Source organism: Scyliorhinus torazame, chromosome 4 (assembly GCF_047496885.1).
Source record: "Scyliorhinus torazame isolate Kashiwa2021f chromosome 4, sScyTor2.1, whole genome shotgun sequence".
NCBI lineage: Eukaryota > Metazoa > Chordata > Chondrichthyes > Carcharhiniformes > Scyliorhinidae > Scyliorhinus > Scyliorhinus torazame.
In genome coordinates this window covers 30958741-30982662 of record NC_092710.1, presented here as the reverse complement: position 1 = coordinate 30982662, position 23922 = coordinate 30958741, and the positions used below count along the sequence as shown (strand labels likewise).

At 43.6% G+C, this 23922-nt stretch overlaps 1 long non-coding RNA gene across 3 annotated transcripts; it reads left to right on the top strand.

The window, feature by feature from the left end:
• The first annotated feature begins 457 nt into the window (after window positions 1–457).
• LOC140410164 (uncharacterized) lies at window positions 458–21991 on the top strand. Of its 3 annotated transcripts, XR_011940515.1 has the most exons (6): window positions 458–995; window positions 1339–1428; window positions 7635–7703; window positions 17673–17773; window positions 18406–18713; window positions 19666–21991. It is a non-coding gene; the product is annotated as an uncharacterized lncRNA (long non-coding RNA). The 3 variants fall into 3 exon arrangements; XR_011940514.1 differs by having other exon boundaries at window positions 458–1428; window positions 18509–18713; XR_011940513.1 differs by having other exon boundaries at window positions 458–1428.
• The last annotated feature ends 1931 nt before the right edge of the window (window positions 21992–23922 follow it).

Below are 23922 nucleotides of genomic sequence, written 5' to 3'. Positions count from 1 at the left end.
TAAAGTTAACTGTTGAATGTCAGCAGCCCTGAGACGAGTTGTGACAAAAGCAAGAAAGAGCCAAACATTAGAGTCTAGGGGCCAAGAGCAGGAAAATGGGATTAGGATTGGCAAATTACGTGCCTTTCATGTGGCGGTGCAGGCTCGATGGGCCGAAGAGCCATTTTTGCATTGTTTTTCAGTCATTTTGCAATTCTGTGATGTTCAGTGATCGTTTAATTCGGTGGCGAAATGGTTAATCATCTCGGTTTGATGTATGTTTGCCCAGGTCACGGATTAGGAGTGGGTTTCAAGGACAATCATTGTCAAATCTGCAGGTCATTTCTGTAAACAAATCCTGCCTGCGATGGAAATGCAACTATTCGTTTTTACTCGTTTCCTCTTTACAAAAGCGCTCTGTAACAAGTAAAACAATTGCAAATCCTGATGCCAGTGGCTGTTTAGCACTGTCAAACTGGTTGGAACGGCTTTCACGAGCGAGGCTGCTCCCTGTTCTGAAGACAAAAGAGGCTTGTTTGAATTCAACCGCGACCAAAAGGCAGGAGTCAGATTTCACAGAGAGGGTGCAGCTCTGACTTCCACAGATCACAAATTAGATTGACTTCACGGTGTGCTGCTTGCTGAAAAATTAAAAGGACTTCGATTTGATTCAATGTAATACCTCTGAAGCTCGACTCGCATGCAAGTTAATTGCAAAGTTTTGCTGAATCAAAGTAAAGGATTACTTTTTTTCAGTTCATTTTTGACTCTGCTGTTCTCTGTGAAGCTCATTTTCCAGCTTCCGTCCGCTTTCAGTCTTTATCTAAATCCCTGACATTATCCATGGCCAAAAATGTTTCTCCTTACTTGCTTGCTGCGCCTTGTCTGCTTCGGCCTTTTTATTAACCTCGAGTATTTCAAGTCAGCTCATAAAACCATAGAATTCGTGCAGTGCAGAAAGAAGGCAATACATCCATCGGGCCTGCGACGACTCCCTGAATGAGCACCCTACCACTGTGAGTCCCTGGCCCTAACCCAATAACCGCACCGAACCTCCGCATCTTGCAAAGAAAGGTTTTGCTAAGACCAATGCACAGAACCTGAGCAGTTTAGACTGTGAAGGGAAACCGGAGCAGCCGGAGGAATCGAACGTAGAGACTGGGTGAAAGTGCACACTGCAGAAAGACGTCCGAATTGAACCGGGTTCCCAGCGGAGTGAGCCAGCCATTCCTGCCACTGTGCAATCGAGCCGCGGAAATAATAATCGGCAATTTGTTACAATGTGTGCACAAATCCTTTATTCTCCTTGACGTTCCTCTGAGCCTCAATGAACCTGTGCAAACCTTTTCAATGTTTTAGGTGGAATACGGTTTGAGGACAGAACCAAATTTCACTCCGGAAGACTCCCGAGGATATTTTAAAAAAAAACACGTCTCAGATCAACATCTGGTAAGTAGGCCTGCATCGCCGAACTGTATTCAAATATTTAACGCTACATGACCCATGTAAAAAGGTGTCCAATACATAAATAAAACATAAAAGGCATTCATATTGCCAAAACATAACAGCCATCCACCCACCTTCAGTAATGCTTTGCAGGAAGGTGCGTATGACTATGTATCACCTTTAGCAATATTATTGGAACCCAAATTGTAATCTAATCAGAAAATCCCTCCCTGCCATTTGTAATGGGAAATACTTTTATCATTCATTCCAAATTTGCGTTATTCTTACTAAACGCATCCTGCTCCCCCGCCCCCCACCACCACCAACACCACATTCCAATTCATACACATACCCCCAGATGTTGGAATATGAAGTCCTCAGTAAATATGCAACGCGAGTGAATAACTGCGGATGCCAGAACTCTGATTGAAACAAAAATCATAAAATGCTGAAAAGCTTTGGAGGCCTGGCATCACATTTGGAGATCTGAAGAACGTTTTTTAATATTTTGCACGTTCCTCCTCACAATAAAAACTGCACCATTAAACACTAATTTCAGAGTTACAGGTAACAACAGAAAGTGTGGGGGAAGCAGATGACGCACGGTAACATATGTTGAGAGAAAGTCAGAGTTAATGCCTCAAGTGCAATATGAACCTAACAAACATTGGAACATAGACACAACCGTGTCCCTTGGCACAATGAGTAGGCCAAATGCCATCGCCGCTATTCAAAAAGCCGAGGCAGGTCTGATTTTAATCTCAACCCTGCACGCCTCCATATCTTCGGTAACCTTTCATCCCATTCTTAGATAGTCATAGATATTTACAGTACGGAAACAGGGCATTTGGCCCAGCAAGTCCATGCCGCCCAGTTTCTGTCATAAAGCTAGTCCCACTTGTCTGCATTTGGCCCATATCCCTCTATACCAACCCTGCCCATGTAACTGTCTAACTGTGTTTTAAAGGAAACTATTGTACACGCCTCTTCCACTGCCTCTGGCAGCTGATTCCACCCTCTGTGTGAAAAAAGTTCCCCTCTGATCTCTTTTGTACCTCTCCCCTCTCACCTTAAATCGATGCGCTCTATTTCTAGATTCCTCTACCTTTGGTAAAAGATATTGAATCTCTACCTTTTTTATGGCCCTCATTATTTTATAAACTTCTGTAAGATCACCACTCAGCCTCCTACCCTCCAGGGGAAAGGTGTCCCAGCCCACCCAGCCTCTCCTTATTGCTCAGACCATTATGTCCTGGCAGCATCATCTTCAATCTCTTCTGCACTCTTTCTAGTTTAACAATATCCTTCATTTAATAGGGTAACCAGAACTGAACACAGTATTCCATGTGAGTTCTAAATAATGTGTACCTTGTCAAAGGCCTTCCTACAGTCGATGTAGACAACATAGACTTCACTGCTTGCATCTACCTTCTTGGTTACCCATTCAAAAAACTCAATCAAATTGGCGAGACGTAACTTTCCCCTTACAAAGCCATGCGGAAGTTCCCAAATTAGCCCTTGCCTGTCGAAATGCCGGTAGATCCTAACCCTCAGAATACGTTCCAACAAATTACCGATGGCAGAAGTAAGGCTTACTGGTCTGTAATTCCTAGGCTTATCCATACAGCTATTCTTAAACAAGGGCACTATATTTGCTACCCTCCAAACTTCAGGCACCTCTCCTGTCGCTGACGATGATTGAAATATCTCAGCTAGGTGGCCGGCAATTTCCCATAGCCTCCTACAACGTTCTGGGAAACATTTCATCAGGACCCATAGATTTATAAACCTTTCTGCGTTTTTATATCTCCAGCACCTCCTTCTCTGTAATATGTACACTTCTCAAGACATCACTTTCTATTTCCCCAATTTCTCTAAATTTTGTGCCGTTCTCAACAGTAAATACTGAAGTGAAATATTCATCTAGAACCACTCCCATTCCATGTGGGTGTGCACATGGATGACCTTGTTTATCCTTATCAAGAACCTATCTATCTCTGTTCTCAAAATATTCCATGACTCGCCTCACAATACATTTTAAGGGAGATAGTTCCAATGACTGGCAACCCACTGAGAGAGAAAATAAATATTGCGATCCTAAATTGGTGACCGCTTATTATTAAACAGAGGCACACTGTACTTTATTCTCCTGAATGGGAAAACATCTTTTCCACATTAAAAAAGTCTAGACCACCATGGAAATTATATATTTCAATCTTACCGCCTAACAAAGAACAAAGAACAAAGAAATGTACAGCACAGGAACAGGCCCTTCGGCCCTCCAAGCACGTGCCGACCATACTGCCCGACTAAACTACAATCTTCTACACTTCCTGGGTCCGTATCCTTCTATTCCCATCCTATTCATATATTTGTCAAGATGCCCCTTAAATGTCCCTATCGTCCCTGCTTCCACTACCTCCTCCGGTAGCGAGTTCCAGGCACCCACTACCCTCTGCGTAAAAAACTTGCCTCGTACATCTACTCTAAGCCTTGCCCCTCTCACCTTAAACCTATGCCCCCTAGTAATTGACCCCTCTACCCTGGGGAAAAGCCTCTGACTATCCACTCTGTCTATGCCCCTCATAATTTTGTATACCTCTATCAGGTCGCCCCTCAACCTCCTTCGTTCCAGTGAGAACAAACCGAGTTTATTCAATCGCTCCTCATAGCTTATGCCCTCCATACCAGGCAACATTCTGGTAAATCTCTTCTGCACCCTCTCTAAAGCCTCCACATCCTTCTGGTAGTGTGGCGACCAGAATTGAACTCTATACTCCAAGTGTGGCCTAACTAAGGTTCTATACAGCTGCAACATGACTTGCCAATTCTTATACTCAATGCCCCGGCCAATGAAGGCAAGCATGCCGTATGCCTTCTTGACTACCTTCTCCACCTGTGTTGCCCCTTTCAATGACCTGTGGACCTGTACTCCTAGATATCTTTGACTTTCAATACTCTTGAGGGTTCTACCATTCACTGTATATTCCCTAACTGCATTAGACTTTCCAAAATGCATTACCTCACATTTGTCCGGATTAAACTCCATCTGCCATCTCTCCGCCCAAGTCTCCAGACAATCTAAATCCTGCTGTATCCTCAGACAGTCCTCATCGCTATCCGCAATTTCACCAACCTTTGTGTCGTCTGCAAACTTACTAATCAGACCAGTTACATTTTCCTCCAAATCATTTATATATACTACAAACAGCAAAGGTCCCAACACTGATCCCTGTGCAACACCACTGGTCACAGCCCTCCAATTAGGAAAGCATACCTCCATTGCTACCCTCTGCCTTCTATGGCCTAGCCAGTTCTGTATCCACCTTGCCAGTTCACCCCTGATCCCGTGTGACTTCACCTTTTGTACTAGTCTACCATGAGGGACCTTGTCAAAGGCCTTACTGAAGTCCATATAGACAACATCTACTGCTCTACCTGCATCAATCATCTTAGTGACCTCCTCGAAAAACTCTATCAAGTTAGTGAGACACGACCTCCCCTTCACAAAACCGTGCTGCCTCTCACTAATACGTCCATTTGCTTCCAAATGGGAGTAGATCCTGTCTCGAAGAATTCTCTCCAGTAATTTCCCTACCACTGAAGTAAGGCTCACCGGCCTGTAGTTCCCGGAATTATCCTTGCTACCCTTCTTAAACAGAGGAACAACATTGGCTATTCTCCAGCCCTCCGGGACATCCCCTGAAGACAGCGAGGATCCAAAGATTTCTGTCAAGGCCACAGCAATTTCCTCTCCAGCCTCCTTCAGTATTCTGGGGTAGATCCCATCAGGCCCTGGGGACTTATCTACCTTAATATTTTTTAAGACACCCAACACCTCGTCTTTTTGGATCACAATGTGACCCAGGCTATCTACACCCCCTTCTCCAGACTCAACATCTACCAATTCCTTCTCTTTGGTGAATACTGATGCAAAGTATTAATTTAGTACCTCGCCCATTTCCTCTGGCTCCGCACATAGATTCCCTTGCCTATCCTTCAGTGGGCCAACCCTTTCCCTGGCTACCTTCTTGCTTTTTATGTACGTGTAAAAAGCCTTGGGATTTTCCTTAACCCTTTTTGCCAATGACTTTTCATGACCCCTTCTAGCCCTCCTGACTCCTTGCTTAAGTTCCTTCCTACTTTCCTTATATGCCACACAGGCTTCGTCTGTTCCCAGCCTTTTAGCCCTGACAAATGCCTCCTTTTTCTTTTTGACGAGGCCTACAATATCACTCGTCATCCAAGGTTCCCGAAAATTGCCGTATTTATCTTTCTTCCTCACAGGAACATGCCTGTCCTGTATTCCTTTCAACTGACACTTGAAAGCCTCCCACATGTCAGATGTTGATTTGCCCTCAAACATCCGCCCCCAATCTATGTTCTTCAGTTCTCGCCTAATATTGTTATAATTAGCCTTCCCCCAATTTAGCACATTCATCTTCGGACCACTCTTATCCTTGTCCACCAGTACTTTAAAACTTACTGAATTGTGGTCACTGTTACCAAAATGCTCCCCTACTGAAACATCTACCACCTGGCCGGGCTCATTCCCCAATACCAGGTCCAGTAACGCCCCTTCCCTAGTTGGACTGTTTACATATTGTTTTAAGAAGCCTTCCTGGATGCTCCTTACAAACTCCGCCCCGTCTAAGCCCCTGGCACTAAGTGAGTCCCAGTCAATATTGGGGAAGTTGAAGTCTCCCATCACCACAACCCTGTTGTTTTTAATCTTTTCCAAAATCTGTCTACCTATCTGCTCCTCTATCTCCCGCTGGCTGTTGGGAGGCCTGTAGTATACCCCCAACATTGTGACTGCACCCTTCTTATTCCTGATCTCTACCCATATAGCCTCACTGCCCTCTGAGGTGTCCTCTCGCAGTATAGCTGTGATATTCTCCCGAACAAGTAGCGCAACTCCGCCTCCCCTTTTACATCCCCCTCTATCCCGCCTGAAACATCTAAATCCTGGAACGTTTAGCTGCCAATCCTGCCCTTCCCTCAACCAGGTCTCTGTAATGGCAACAACATCATAGTTCCAAGTAGTAATCCAAGCTCTAAGTTCATCTGCCTTACCCGTAATGCTCCTTGCATTAAAACATATGCACTTCAGGCCACCAGACCCGCTGTGTTCAGCAACTTCTCCCCGTCTGCTCTGCCTCAGAGCCACACTGTCCCTATTCCCTAGTTCTCCCTCAATGCTCTCACCTTCTGACCTATTCCTCCCGTGCCCACCCCCCTGCCATACTAGTTTAAACCCTCCCGTGTGACACTAGCAAACCTCGCGGCCAGGATATTTATGCCTCTCCGGTTTAGATGCAACCCGTCCATCTTATACAGGTCACACCTGCCCCGGAAGAGCTCCCAGTGGTCCAGATAACGGAAACCCTCCCTCCTACACGAGCTGTTTAGCCACGTGTTTGTCTGCTCTATCTTCCTATTTCTAGCCTCACTGGCACGTGGCACAGGGAGTAATCCCGAGATTACAACCCTGGAGGTCCTGTCTTTTAACTTTCTGCCTAGCTCCCTGAACTCCTGCTGCAGGACCTCATGCCCCTTCCTGCCTATGTCGTTAGTACCAATATGTACAACGACCTCTGCCTGTTTGCCCTCCCCCTTCAGGATTCCCTCTACCCGTTCGGAGACATCCTGGACCCTGGCACCAGGGAGGCAACATACCATCCTGGAGTCTCTTTCACGTCGACAGAAGCGCCTATCTGTGCCCCTGACTATAGAGTCCCCTATTACTATTACTCTTCTGCGCTTTGACCCTCCCTTCTGAACATCAGAGCCAGCCGTGGTGCCACTGCTCTGGCTGCTGCTGTTTTCCCCTGATAGGCTATCCCCCCCGACAGTATCCAAAGGGGTATATCTGTTCGAGAGGGATACAACCACAGGGGATTCCTGCACTGACTGCCTGCCCTTTCTGGTGGTCACCCATTTCTCTGCCTGCACCTTGGGTGTGACCACATTTACATAACTGCGATCTATGACGCTTTCCGCCACCTGCATGCTCCTAAGTGCATCCAATTGCTGCTCCAACCGAACCATGCGGTCTGTGAGGAGCTGCAGTTGGGTACACTTTCTGCAGATGAAACCATCCGGGACGCTGGAAGCCTCCCGGACCTGCCACATCTCACAGTCAGAGCACAGCACCCCTCTAACTGACATTGCGTCAATTAATTAAAATTTGTCTTTTTTTTTTTTAGTCCTCTTCTAAAGTCTGATGGTACAAGTCGAGCCTGTTGACACTTTCCTCTTTTGTCAATCCGCCTGGTGTGAGTATTAGTAAATGAATCACCTCTGAACTGCTTCCAATGAACTTACGGCATTTCAAAATAAAGCGACTAGTCTTGAACACAACTCTACAGATGTGGCCTCACCAATAACCTGAATAACTGTAACATAACCTTGCATCATTTGTATTAGATTCCCGTCGCAATGAATGGTAAAATGCTGTTTTAATAATTATCCCGCGTTAAATGCTACTTAGAATCGCCTTTGGAAACGCTATGCCTGATTTCTGGCATAGGTAGCATTTTGCTTTTTTTCTAATGTACAGAATCTGTACATTAGATGGCGGCAGGGTAGAACAGTGGTTAGCACAGATGCTTCACAGCGTCAGGGTCCCAGTTTCGATTCCCAGTTTGGGTCACTGTCTGTGTGGACTCTGCACATTCGCCACGTGTCAGCGTGGGATTCCTCCGGGTGCTCCGGTATCCTCCCACATTCCAAAGATAGGTCTTACATCACCAGGTTAAAGTCCAACAGGTTTGTTTCGGGCCACTAGCTTTCGGAACACTACTCCTTCCTGGGGTGAATGATGTGCAGTCCAAAGATTTGCAGGTTAGGTGGATTGACCATGCTCACTTGTCCTTCCTGTCCAAAAAAGTTGGGTGGGGTTACTGGGTTGTGCGGATAGGATGGAGGTGTGGGCTTAGGTAGGGTGCTGTTTCCAAGAGCCGGTGCAGACTCGATTGGCCGAATGGCCTCCTTCTGCACTGTAAATTGTATGTCCCTTTAATCTTATTTATATGCGATTTATTGCAGATGAGCTCAATTCTTTTAATTAATACCAAGCTAACGGGGGTATAGATTCGGACTTTCGAAACCGCACCCCAAAAAATCAACCCCCCCCCGCCCTCGCCCCCAACATTTATAGTCGTTATTGAAAGAATATCAGATGGGCCTAACATTCGGGAATACAAATCGAGCAGCTCATTAATATGGAAAATCTATAATTCGAGGATTTAAACAATAGCCTACAACATGGATAAGGAAAACTCACATCACTAATACAATGTTCACAAAATGGTACAAACTCTACACTGAAAGGCTAATCGCGAATGTATTCAACCGCCACCGTTAATCTGAGCACCAACGGGTAAATCTCCAGCATTAAATAATTATATAAACGCAATTTTAATATGCTGATCTAAAATGACTCTTAGGTCCAGCGTTGCTAACCGGATTCACGATGATTATTTGCAACATCAATATTAATCAATCGTCATTAAAATGTTAGTAACGACAGCATGAAGCGCAGTGGTTAGCACAGCGGCCTACGGCACTCAGGGTCCGGTTTCGAATCCGGCCCTGGGTCATTGTCCGTCTGGAGTTTGTACATTCTCCCCGTGCCTGCGTGGGTTTCACCCCCACAAGCCAAAGATGCACAGGGTAGGCGGAGTGTCACACTCAATTGCCCGTTAATTGGAAAAAGAAATTGGGTACTCTACATTTATTTTTTAAAATATTAGTAACTACAAAACAAATGAAAAACAGCCAGAAACTTGATATAATCGCTGGAATTAACACTATATGCATTAAAAATAGTTAGAATTAATAATATATCCCCAAATGTATGCAGTCATCATCATTAATAAATGGATACAAATGCCTATGTTCCAACAATGATGGATTAATTAAGACCACGCATAGCAAAAACTAGATTGTGTCCCTGCAAATAAAACGAACTTAAATTTAGTCCACTCGTTTCCAGAAACATACCATATCACATAAAGTACAAACGTAATAATTTTCGTATTCACAAAAATGTACTAATGGCTGCAGAATGCTACTGTAGAAAGACAAAACAATTAAAAATGAATTTGGAAAAATTAAAGAAGGCGATGAAAAAAAATATTCTTAAGCAACCTAATAAAAAACATTAATGTTTCCCCAGTACAGGAAGAGCAAGGAAATAACAAAATAAACCGTAGGGCCTGTCAGAAGTGCCGATGTTAGCCTGTGCGCTTACGTTGAAGATGTGCGAATGGTTATGGCGTACTAATTAAACTCTGTTTTCATCGAGGAGAGGGATGATGCCAATATTCCAGTTGAAGTGGAAGAGTGCGAAATATTACATGCAATAAACGTAGTGAGAAAGGAAGTACTCAGATCGCTGACATCCTTGGTGAATGACATATCAGGTTCAACGACACCACATCTCAAAACAAGCCAGGGAGAAAATGGTGGAGGGTCTGAGAATAACTTTCCAATCGGTACTACTTACAGGCAACGTAACATAGAATTGGGGAATGGAGAAGTTGAACTTATCTTACAGTGGCGCGAGGTATATGCCAAATAATTATCGTTGGTCATTTGGACCTCAATGGCATGCACATTTTTAACATGAGTTCTGAGACTGGATGAACTGTCACTTACAAAGTAACGGACTAATTCCAGCATGGGTTTGTTACGGGAACGTTGTATCTTATCAAATTAGTCAATGATTTAGAGGAAGTAACGATGGTTGATCAAGGCAGTACGGCATATAGACGAAAGTAAGGGCTTTTACAAGGCCCTACATGTCAGGCTGGTCAGAAAAGTAAATACCCAGAAGATACAGGATAATGTGGCCAGACAGATTAAATATTGGCTCAGCAACAGGAAGCAAATCGCAGATGCATGTTTGTTGTTGATTGGAAACAGATTCAAAAGGCTCATTGATGGGTCCTTGGTGTGCTGTGTAAACTTTTATGCGTTGATCTTAATAGTGGGTGGAATGATTGGAACTATTGCACGTGATCATAGAATTTACAGTGCAGAAGGAGGCCATTCAGCCCATCGAGTCTGCACCGGCTCATGGAAAGAGCACCCTACCCAAGGTCAACACCGCCACCCTATCCCCATAACCCAGTAACCCCACCCAACACTAAGGGCAATTTTGGACACTAAGGGCAATTTATCATGGCCAATCCACCTAACCCGCACGTCTTTGGACTGTGGGAGGAAACCGAAGCACCCGGAGGAAACCCACGCACACACGGGGAGGATGTGCAGACTCCGCACAGACAGTGACCCAAGCCAGAATCGAACCTGGGACCCTGGAGCTGTGAAGCAATTGTGCTATCCACAAGGCTACCGTGCTGCCCCAATAATTGACCACGTCGTTGACTGTGCGAAGGAGAGTTGTCTCCAGCAGGTTATCTGTGAGTTGGCTGATGTGGCATTCAGTCCGGAAAACTGTGAATTAATGTACTTGGAGAGAAAATGCACTAAAATCGCCTAGTGGCCCCGTGGTTAGCACCCCTACATCTGAGGCAGAAACTTAATGTTCGAATTCCACGCCTGGACTTGACAACCAAGTGCTTTAATGACTAAGCGAAGCAGATTGACTGCATCACCATGCAACTCCTACTAAACACTCTAATGCTGTTGAAAAGTATCAGGTAATTGAATATCCAAGGTGACTCAGTATTTTGGAAGGACTGGCAGAAAGCAAAATTATGTGTTGCAGTTGTGCTGGTAAAACAAAATGTGCTCAGTGCAGTAGTGATAAATTGTTTAGGCACTCGAGGTCAGACATGTAATCAGTATGGGTAAAAATAATAACTAGCAAAGAAAACAAATGCCTGGTGGGAATAATGTATAGGTGCTCAAACAGAAGTTCTACAGTGGTGGGTAATATAAACCACGATGAAATGGAGGCTGATACATATTGTATGGCAATACTCATGCGAGATTCTCACACCCATGTCTGCATGGGTCTCACTCCCATAACTGGAATATGTGTAGGGTGGCTGACAGCGTAAATTATCCCTTGAAAAATAAAATTTCTCTAGGGTAGAGTTTCATATCACGTAGAATTTCAAATTCAGCTTCGGGACGATTAACGGGATTCTCACACTCGGGTTCTGGAATTAACCAAATGCTATTTTATGTCGGCTTGTAGACACATTTCGCCCTAATGGACTTGAAGAGAGAGTAAGAGGTAGGACAGCTGATGAGCAGTGGCAGTCGTTCAAGGAACGGTTCAGATCGTCACAACTAAAATATAGACCAGAGAGAAAGAAAGATTATAAGAGGGGAAACAACATCCATGGCTAAGCAAGGATGTTAAAAATTATGCAAAGACTTGGATCATTGTCCCTGTGCAGATTGCACATTCTCCCCGTGCTGCGTGGGTTTTACCCCCACAACACAAAGATATGTAGATTAGGTGGATTGGTCAGATAAATTGTCCCTTAATTGGAAAAATAACAATTAGGTTCTCCAACTTCATTTTTAAAAATAAAGACAAAAACTAAGGCATGCCATAATAAAGACCAGTAGAAGATTGGAAGAAAGGCACAATTTTTAAAAATCAACAAAGGCTTACAAAAGAGTGATAAGAAGAGCAAAACTAAATAATTAATGAAAAATAGTGCAATATATTAACAAAGATATCAAAAACTGCTATAAGTTTATAAAAGGGAAGAGAGTAGTCCCTTGGATGATGAGACCAGTGAGTTAATACTGGTGAACACAGAAACGACAGAGATGCCAAATGAATGTTTTGCCTCAGTTTTATCGGGAGAGGATACTTGTGCAATCTCAGAAGCAGCAGGTAATGCAGACGATATAGATGGGTCGGAACAAAATGTCCCAGGATTTTCAGTATTTAGGGAGCACAGGCATAAATTAATAAGTGGTGGCGTGGCGCTGCGGGTTAAATAAATTAACACAATAGTGACAAAGGATATTAGCTCTGACAAATGGAGTCCATACAGGTAGAGTTGAGACTATCCAAGCGGCAGGAAACATTAGTCATATATAGACCCCCAAACTGCAGGGGTGATGTTAGGAATGGCAGTAAATATGAAATCAGATATGCATGTAATAAGAGAATATCGGTGACAATGGATGATTTTAATCTTCTAGATTGGGCAAATAAAATTAGCCACAATGGAGTAGACTAGGAATTCCTGGAGTGTATACCGGATGGTTTTCTTGACCAATATGTGGTGGAACCAACAAGAAAGCAGACCATCTAATACTGGGTACTGTGTAATGAGCAGGCAATCATTGCCAATGTGGCTGTGCGAGACCCCTAAGCAATGAGCGACCCCAACAAGATGGAGAGTGATTCGGAGACTAGGATGCTAAATCTTAATAAAGAGAAGTCTGAAAATACGAGACATGAGTTGGCCTTGATAGATTGGGGAGAGTTACTTAAAGGGATGACAGGAGCTGGGCAATGACAAACATTCAAGGAACCCATGGGGGAACTACAGCAACTGTTCATTCCTGTCTGGCACAAAAGCAAAATGGGTAACAGGGACAGTTCATGGCTGACAAAGGAAATTACAAACAGTATTCAGTCCAAGGAAGAAGCAAACAGATTGGCCAAGAAGAATAATACTTCTGAGGATTGGGAGCAGTTTAGAATTCAGCAAAGAAGGACAAAGGGATTGATTAAGATGGGAAATGTACAGTGCGAAAAGAAGCTTGCAGGGAACATAAAGACTGACACTAGGAGTTTCTATAGATATGTGAAGAGAAAGAGATTGGTAAAGAGAAAGGTAGTCCCCCTACAGACAGAAACAGGGGCATGCATAAAAAGGGACAATGATCTGGCTGAGCAATTAAATACATATTTTGCTTCTGTCTTTATAAAATAGGACAAAATCCGAAACCAAAAATGTTGGAGAATTAAAGGTTTAGTGAGAGGGAAGAACTGAGGGAGATCAACATTAGTAGAGAAATGGTGCTGGTAAGATTGATGGGATTGAAGGCTCATAAATCACCAGGGGCTGGGAATGTGCATCCCAGAGTGCTAAAGGCGGTGGCTCTAGAAATAGTGGATGCATTGGTGGTCATCTTCCACGATTCAATAGACGCTGGAACATGCCCTGCAGATTGGAGGGTAGTTCACGTCACTCCAATATTCAAAAAGGGAGGTGAAGAGAAAGCAGGGAATTATTGACCAGTAACCCTAACATGGTCAGTGGGGGAAATTCTTGAATGCATTATCAAGCAATTTATACCTGAACATTTGGAAAGCAGTGTCAGGATCAGTCAGAGTCAGCATGCATTTATGAAGGGAAAAGCAGGCTTGACAAATCAGTTGAATTCTTTGAAGATGTAACCAGCACAGTTGACAAGGGGCCAGTCGATGTGGTATATTTGGACTTTCAGAAGGCGTTTGGCAAAGTCCCGCATGAGAGATTGTTGTGCAAAAGTAAAGTGGATGGGATTGGGGGAAATGTATTGAGATGGATAGAAAATTAGTTGCCAGAGAGGAAACAAAAAGTAGGAATTAATGGTTCCTTTTCAAATTGGCAGGCAGTAACTAGTGGGGTGCCACAGGGATCGGTGCTGGGACCCCAGCTGTTCACAATATATATTATTTATTCGGATCAGGAAACAAAATGTAACATCTCGAAGTTTGCACGTGATACCAAGTAGGTGGGAGGGTGAACTATGAACAGAATGCAGGAATCCTGCAGCATGATCTGGACAGGTTGGGCGAGTGAGCAAATCAATGGCAGATGCTATATAATTTGGATAAGTGTGAGGTTATTAACTTTGGAAGCAAAAACAGGAAGGCAGATTACTACCTGAATGGTTGTAATTTGAGAGAGGGGCGTGTGCAGCGGGACCTGGGTGTCCATGTGCACCAGTCTCTGAAGATAAGCATGCAGGTGTAGCAGGCGGTAAAGCAGGCCAATGGTATGTTGGCCTTCATTGCGTGATGTTTCGAGTATAGAAGCAGGGATGTTTGCTGCAATTATAGAGGGCCTTGTGGAGACCATACCTGGAGTATTGTGTGCAGTTTTTGTCTCCATCTCAGAGGAAGGATGTTCTTGCTCACGAGGGAGTGCAGCGAAGGTTTACCCGACTGATTCCAGGGATGGCGGACTGTCATATGAGGAGAGATTGACAAGGTTGGGATTTTTCTCGCTGGAGTTCAGAAGATTGAGGGGGGGATCTCATAGAGACATAAAATTTGAACAGGACTAGACAGGGTAGATGCATGGAAGATGTTACCAATGATGGGTGTCCAGAACCAGAGGTCATCGTTTAAGGATTCAGGGTAAACAATTTCGGACAGAGTGGTAAGCCTGTGAAATTCATTACCACAGGAAGTAGTTGATGCTAAATCATTGAATATATTCAAGAGGCCGTTAGATATAGCACTTGGGGAGAATGAGATCAAAGGTTATGGGGACAAAGCAGGATTAGGCTATTTAGTTGGATGATCAGCCATGATCGTGATGAAGGTGGAGCAGGCTCGAAGGGCCATAAAGTCTCATCCTGCTCCTATGTTATATGTATTTATGCAACTCAGAACTGTCATCTTCAACAGGGAGAAAGTACTGAACAAACTATTGGGAGTCAATGCAGGCAGACCCACAGTGCCGGGTGGCCTACATTATAGGGTCTGAAAAGAAGTGGCAGTGGAGAGGAAGAGTCCATGCTCATGATATTTCAAAATAGCTTCGAAGCGGGAACGGTTGCAAGGGATTTGAAAAAATGCTAATGTAACGCCTGAAATGTAAAATGTAGAGAGGAAAAAAGTAGGAGACAATAGAGCAACACGTCTCACATCTATCTTTGGGAAATTGTTAAATTACCTTGGAAGGAAATAATAGGATATTTGGAGAGTCAAAATTCTATCCATTAGCGTCAACGTGGTTTTGTGAAGGGGAAGTCGTATTTGACAATTTTTTCTGAGATCTTGGAAGATGTCTCAAGCTAAGAGGATATTGAGGATACTATAGTACTGTATCTGAAGTTTCAGAACATATTAATTCAGAGGGTAATATCACATGGAATTAGGGTAATGCCTTACCTTGGATTGAAGCCTGGCTAATTAGACAGAAGGCAGAGATAAAGTGGTACTTTTCTGGATGGCACGCTGTAACTAGTGGGGTGACAGAGGCCTCCATCCTCAGGCCTCCACTATTATCAATATTTTCATGACTTGGATGCTGGGGCAAAATATACTATAGCCATATATCCAGATGATACTAAAAATGGGATAGTAAGTTAGTGTGAGTACATTAGAAAGTTATAAATGTATTTAGATAGGCTAGATGAGTGGGTCAAAATAAAACAGAAGCAGCTGAACGTGGATTAGTGTAAGGTTATTCATGCCGTTCTGAAAAATGGAAATCCAACTTATTATCAAAATGGAGAGAACCATTCGAGTGTTTCGGAGCAGAGGGATGTGAGTGTCCTCATGCATGAATTTCATATAACGAGCATGTAGGAACAGCAAGTGAAAAGGAAGGCCAAAGAGATGTTTGCCTTTATATCTAAATGAATAAAATATAAATCGAGGGGCGTGTTGCTGCAACTGTACAATTCATTGGCGAGACCGCAACTGGAATAGTGTCGACAGTTTTGCACCACTTACTTGAGGAGCAACGTAATTTCATGGCAGAATGTTCAGACTAGATTGACTAGATTGATTCCAGAGATGAGTGGGGCGACTTATGAAGAAACATTGAGCCGTTCACCCCAATACAATTTTGAGCTTAAAATAATGAGAGAAGATATAATTGAGCTATGTAAGAAGATAAACAGTATTGACATAGTCGACGTAGAGCAGGGGCTTTGTTTTGCGGTGAAATCTAGAACAAGATGTCACAGTCTTATAAGAAGGGGTACCACATTAAAACAGAGATGGTAAGATGTCTTACAACACCAGGTTAAAGTTCAAGAGGTTTGTTTCGAACCATTCAAAATAAACCTGTTGAACTTTAACTTGGTGTTTAAGACTTTTTACTGTGCCGACCCCAGTCCAACTCCGGTATCTCCACATCAAAACAGAGATGAGCAGAAATTACTTCACTCAGAGCCTCGTGAATCTGTGAAATGCATTACCCTTGAGTGCGGTGGTTGTCCAGACATTGAGTAAATTTAAGGTTGATATAGACAGATTTTTAATGGGCATTGGTTAAAGAGTTTTGTAGAACGGACAGGAAACTGAAGTTGTGGCCGAGTTCAACCTTGGTCGCATTGATTGACAGAGCAGACTTAAGGGGCGGAATTGCCTAGTGCTACTCCTAGATGTTACGTTCGTATGGGAGAGACTCTCAGTCAGCCACGCTGGATGTGGAGTAGCACCACCCCAGGTATAAGCCACTGACGACAAACTACCGAACTATTCCTGAAAACAGACGAAGTTCTGTCTTACAGTAGCAACCCGGCCCCATCCCCCCTCATTCCCACCCACCTCCACCCTCACTCCCGCACCCCGTCAGGTCAATATCAAGAGCAATATGTGGGTATTCCTTTTGAATATCTATGTGCTTCACAGATAAAAATAATTGGATTATCCAAAGATCTCATTCCTTTTAAATCTCACTGTTTCAAATTGTTTTGGTTATACCACAATTTGGATCTATGTTCATCCAACATGAATCTGTTTTTTTTCTATTTCTCCCCCGTTTTGTCCACTGCAATATCCTATAATTATCTAAATATTGTAAGAAGTCTTACAACACCAGGTTAAAGTCCAACGCGTTTGTTTCAAACACTAGCTTTCGGAGCACTGCTCCTTCCTCGTGTGAATGCAACGTATTTCACGCTCCATTCACCTGAGGAAGGAGCAGTGCGCCGAAAGCTAGTGTTTGAAACAAACCTATTGGACTTTAACCTGGTGTTGTCAGACTTCGTACTGTGCTCAACCCAGTCCAACGCCGGCATCTCCACAGCATATCTAAATATTGTTTTCTGTTTGAATAGGTAATTTCCTTGATCTTTTATAAGACATAAACATTGCTGTAAGTCGGTAGACACATCTCAGCCAGACATAGTGAGAACGGAAGTTATTTACTGTAAAGCACATTAGTGAAGGAAGGGCTGTTTTCCTTTGCTTCAGACAATTGATGATAGTTTCATCGTCAGCGTTATTTAAACTACTTCTCAACTAAAATGTCACGCACATTCAAGCCCAATAAAATCAGCTGCCATTGTTAGGCATCTCAGATAGTTGTTGTTTCCCACTATTAATCAAAAATATCTCTCATGTTCAGTGATTCGCTCCTTAATTTATTCGAATCAAATGTCCAAGTCAAACTTCGGATCAACACATGTACCATTTCTTGTTTCATCTCTCAGAACCTTCTTAATTCAAGTAAGTGGAATTTGCTTTGTTATCAATGCCATTTAATTTATAATGTTTTAAAAATGAAGCATCAATATCTGAACGAAAGAATTGCCGGAATATTATGACTATAACATCTCTATTTGTCTCGCCTTCTTCCAATAAATATGTGGTATTCTAATGTCATGTCCAGATTCCTCGAAGCATTTAGTTGAATGAGGGCTCGTGCAGATGTTAATCGTATCAATTTTATAGTATGTATTTATTCGTAGTGACAATTGAACATCGCAGCATTAATATGTTGCTCAAATGTAAAAACATATGACATGTACTTCCGGACGAAATTGGTCTGGTCCGGTAGATTGAAACAAGCGATGCTGAATTATCTCTAATTTCACGCTCAGCCACCTTTATTGTCTATTGTCTTATTGGGAATGGATTATGGAAGGCGATGTAGAACGGACGGTCCATCTGATAGCACCTTCATAATCCTCGGGTTAAATGCTAAAGGTAATCCCATTTGACCTTAAATTGCAGTGATAGTGAAATCTCTGCATAAATTTGTTGAAACTATTTGCTTCTTTATGTTCTTAAAGGAGCTAACGATCTCACATCAAATTACATTTAATCCGTTACTGATTATTTTCTGTTTATGTCTTCAGTTTGGCAGAGAAGTCGGATAGCAAATCTACTGGCTGTGGCATAAGTCAGCTCAACAGCAAGCATAAATGCCGTTAATGCCCGTCTCCTTACCACACTCAACAGATTTACCTTCGCTGGGATTCTGATGGACCTGCCTCCCCGTACATTCCTCACTCAGACTGGATGAGATTGGAGCAGCAAAGCATGCCCCCGGCAAAATCGTCGTGATGCTGAAACGCAGCATAATAATTCATCGCTCTTAGAAAACTAGCTGCCGTAAAGATGAGGTTAAAAGGCTCAGTTAAAAGGCAGCAAGAAAATCTTAAAAGTAAGTGGTATAGGTAATCGGGGAAAGACCCGGAGGGTGGGGGTACAGGGTGTTTCGGAAGTGAGGGGTTGGGGCGGACACGGGGAAGGGGACGGGTGGGTATTGCGGAGTTCGGACCGGGAGTGGAGGAGAGGTGGGAAAGAGTGGGGAGGGAGGAGATGTTGGGAGTTGGCGGATACGAATGGGAAGAGCGGATTCACAGTTAGTAAAGGAAACCTGTGCCGGAGAGATTGCTAGTCCGGAGGTGGGGCCAATCCGGCGGGGCGGGGAGGGGGTGGTGGAGGCTGAGTTCAAAGGAGGTAGAGTGAGCCAGGAGGGGTGGGATCGGACGGGAAGGGGGCGAAGAGTAGCGAGGGCACTTGTCAATCTCGGAGATTGCGTTGGTGAGGCCGAAGGTTGGGGGAGTGGCGGGGACCGAGAGGGGAAATCGGTCCTGAGAGGTGGTGGAGGGGGGGGGGGGGGGGGCGCACTGAAATCAGTCTGAAGTTGTGATCGGACCAGGGCCGGTGGTCAGTACAGAAAGGGGTTGCTTCTGTCTGGGCATGGGAAGTTGCCGGATCGCAGCGATGCTGTTTTCGTCAGTGGAGATGTCAGTCCGTGAGAGGGGAGTCGAACGCGGTCGAACCTGGAGACGGATTCGGACCAGTTGCACCAGGAGGGGCCTTTGCCCGCCGTTTTTGGACGGGAGGTTAAGATCAGATCTGTCTGGCGGCTTGGGACTTGAGATGCCTTTTGTGTTGGCGAGGGCGGCGGGGGGTGGATGAGGCTTGCGTCGGTATCAAAAGGGCTCAGGTGGCACCTTGACTACACAGTCAGCAAGGGGAGGTAGCTGGTCGGTCCAAGGTGGTAATTAGTTTTTTGGTGGGGGATTGCCCCGTGCACGTTTGGATCTGGGGTTCTAAGATACATACATTGGTATTATAAGAGATTATTTCCCCTTTAACTCTTTCAGTGTAACTATCAGGGTGCAATTGGGAGAATCATTCGAAGTTAAAGACTGAAATCGCTTCTATGGGATGGTTTACAACCCAGCTGAACTATCCAGAGGAAATTAGCACTTCTGCGCAATTGCTGGGTAAATCCTTACTCTGAATTTACCGGCGTATTTTTGGAGTACCCAGTGAACCTAAGTTGGGGCAACAGGATGTTACGGATTTAAATCAATTTCAACACGTCGCATACTGATGCTCTTGTGTTTATGATATATGTATACTTGAACTGGATGTTTTCTATTATTAGTAGTAAAAACGCTAAAAGAAAAATAAGGAGATTTTCATTCATTGCTGTGAGTTCCTATTATTTTTGTTTCATAGATCTCCAAATTGGAAGCAACTGATCTCAACTGTTTAGCTACCGAGAAACGACTTTGTTCTGGTTTTAGGCAAACTAACGTTGCTAATAGAAAATTGTTTGAATCCGTAGTGAAAACATTGTCTGCTGCTCTGCCAAGCATGAATTGTAAGAGAGAGAGATGTGTGAAATAGTGTTTACAATGAAACCGCAAAACGGTGTAAATAGTTTCTACTTTGCACGAATTGATAGAAGCACAATAACCATATTTCATACGATGGCCACAGTGAAAACAATCGGATAACATAGCTGTTGATTGCTAGGCATGTTGAATGCTTGTCATGCTGAATGCTCGGCTCGTCTTATGCTTGGCATGCTGAATCTGACTGGCCAAGTCGCTGTCAGAGGAGAACAAAATAACAATAGATTGAAATACGTTCTCCATCTGTTTTTGTAACTTCAAAATTTACACGGCTTGAAGATATTATTTCGATTTTCACAGTAGTGGTCTCTGTGTGATTTATTAGGAGATTAGAGAATCATTCCGCATTGGCTTCTAAGTAATCATGGATTAGCTCAATCTGTATATAATGTGGTTGAACAGAAATAAGCACTCGTAGTGCAAGAAGGAGTACCTGATGTACGTTAATTCTCGTTTTCTAAAACAGTATACTGAGGGGCAGTCTGGAGAAAAGGTTATTTCACGTTTACTATGTTCGAACAGAATGAACTCGGTTTCGATTCTGGCTCCGGCTCACTGTCTTGTGGAGTTTGCACATTCTCCACGTGAGTCTCACCCCCACAATTCAAAAGGTCTGCTGTGTGCGTGGATTGTCCATGCTAAATTGCCCCTTTATTGGAGAACATCAATTTTTTTTTTAATCAACATTTTCATCTGCACTTTCATTTCACTGGAAAATACATCAGTTTCAAATTAATACATTGAACTACACCCAATTGGAATTATTCAAATTCCCATTTGATGCTGCACCTTTTTTTTATTCCCAAACACTATTTCCTCACACTAACAAATGAAAGCAAAAGTTAGCACCTTATTTCATTTGTGGGCCCTGGAGAAACGTTACAGTGGTGAGTGGAAACTTTACTAGGGACAGCACGGTAGCATAGTGGTTAGCACAATTGTTTGACAGCGCCAGGTTCCCAAGTTTGATTCCTGGCTTGGGTCAACCTCTGTGTGGAGTTCATGCTCTCCCCGTGTGTGCGTGGGTTTCCTCCGGGTGCTCCGGTTTCCTCCCACAGTCCAAAGGTGTGCAGGTTAGCTAGATTGGCCATGCTAAATTGCCCGTAGTGTTCAAAATTGCCCATATTGCTGGGTGGGGTTACTGGATAGGGTGGATGTGTGCGAATTAACTGGGGGCGCTCTTTCAAAGATCTTGTGCAGACTCGATGGGCCGAATGGCCTCCTTCTGCACTGTAAATTCTATGATTCTATGAGTGGCAAGCATCTGGAACGAGCTGTCAGATGCAGGAGTACAATTTTGTCTTTTAAAAAGCATTTAGACAGTTATATGGTGAAGACCGGTTCCAAGGATATGTGTCAAATGCGAGCAATTAGCTTAGTGGTAAAAAATTGTCTAGCATTGACAAGTTGGGCCGAAGGGCCTGTGTTCATGCTGTAAACCTCTATGACTCTCCGACGATAAATTACATATTTCGCCTTGTTTCTATGCATGAGAACATTTTCTTCTTGTGCATTATTCATCCAAATATCATTTCCATTTCTCAAAATCAAGTTACGAAAGAACAGGAGACGTTGTACAGTCTAAATTGATATAAATTCAAATGACAATTTCATTGTTAAGATATGTCTTTGTCTATCTCTAGTTTAACTTTTGCTGCGATTAAATAGATTTTCCCTAAATATTAAAAAAAATACATTCCAATAAATTGTGTGTAAATATATATATTTGCTGTTTTATCTTCAAATAATCTTGCAAATCTCCTTGTCTAATCTTCTTGTCAAATTAAAGACTTCGAAGCTGGAAACAAAAAATAAACAAATAATCCACTGTGATTTCGGTCAGGAGTTCAATTATTTAACACATATAAATCATTCCAATCAAAAACTTCCAACAACTTAATTTTAGGAAGTTAAATTTTTAAAAAATGTGTTTGTATATTTAAATTAAAACAGCTGTCTGCTAAAAGGGAATATTTGGAATCTTAAGGGCGGAGTTTAATATCCTCGGAGTCACACAGTTGCGCAGCCCAACACGATTCTCTTTAAAACCAACATATGAACGTCTCCCGTTCTAATTTCTACATTTTCTGTTCGGAAAATAAACTACTTTAGACCGCTCTGCAACCTCACTGGCTGCCTCCTGTTCCTCTAGGGCAGGCTCTGAAGGGTCGCCGTATATAACCTTCTTTTCGTCCGGCCAGATGCATTCTGAGAGTTGTAGCGGCCGGGAAAAAAGGCCACTGTTCCTGGCTTGATTCAGATAGCTATTGTCTCCAGGGGTGGAAAGGCAGGCACGTCACTGTGGTGCGTATCACTGTGCCCGACCATATCCACCGGCCTATACGGTGGCCTCTGTCTGCAATGAAGACCGTGCCCCCTCATGAACCCCTCATCCCCCTCCACACTAAACGCGCATACGCCACCGCTGTCCCTGGGCCTAGGGCTAGAGTTGGTTGCACGGTAGCACAGTGGTCAGCACCGTTTCTTTATAGCCCAAGGGTCCAGGTTCGATTCCGGCATGTGACACTGTCTGTGCGGAGTCTGCACGTTCTCCCCGTGTCTGCGTGGGTTTCTTCCGGGTACTCCGGTTTCCTCCCACAGCCCAAAGATGTGCAGGTTAGGTGGGTTGGCCAATCAAAATTGCCCTTAGAGTCCGAAAAGGTTAGGTGGGGTTGCTGGATTACGGGGTGGTGGCGTTGGGTTAACTAGGGTGCTCTCTGCAAGGGGCCGAGTGGCCACCTTCTGCAATGTAAATTCTATGATTCGAAAATTCTATGAATCGGGAAATGCGATTGGGTGGAGAATCCCCTTTCGCAGAGGGATTGTGGGAATGCATGTGTGAGTGGGAAGTGGAAACAATAAAGATGTCACAATTTAATCAGATAAAGTATCATAGGTCAATGGCTCAGGTACGATATATCAGAGCTCTTCTGACTTTAGGGTAGTTACTGTCTTAAAAATATAGTTTTTAAATTAGGTGGGTTGTAGGGGGCACGGTGGCCCAGTGGTTTGCATTGCACCCTCACAGTGGCGGGGACAGGGGTTCGATTCTGGCCTTGGGTGACTGTGTGAAGTTTGCACGTTCTACACGTGCTCACCTCTGGGTGCTGCTGCTCCTACAGAAGACCAAAGATACACAACTTAGGTAGATTGACTGTGTTAAATTGGAAGTTTAGATGGCGTTGTGGGGATAGGGTGGGTTACTAAGCGTCGATCCAGTGCTCTTTCGGAGGGTCAGTGCAGGCACGATGGGTATTTTAGGAATTCGAATATGTTCCATGCTATTACCTATTGATCCTTTTCTGAGAGTAAAATGCTGGGAGCAGTCAGATAGAAAGTAGAGATCCTTAACAAGGGCAAATGGTGCATCAATGACATACTGTCTTTCTCTTTTTAACTTCTGCTAACGTTGGTACGCAGTCGATCTTAAAGTCATCATTTTTGTTGAACAGAGCGTAAAATACTCGTTCTAAAAAGAGCGTCTAACTCTGCATGCACTGTCTAACCATCGCTTATTTAAAACTAAGGGATCATCCCCATCATCAATCTTTTCAAGATCCTTCACAAACATATTTCGAGAAAGTGGTTTTGATTTCCCTTCCGGCCTCATAGTCCGACCATGACAATCTGTAACTGTGGTGATGATTGAAATCTAATTTTTTTTCAATCTGGTTTTACATATGAAAGGACATCCGAGATGCCAAGGGAAAATATCAA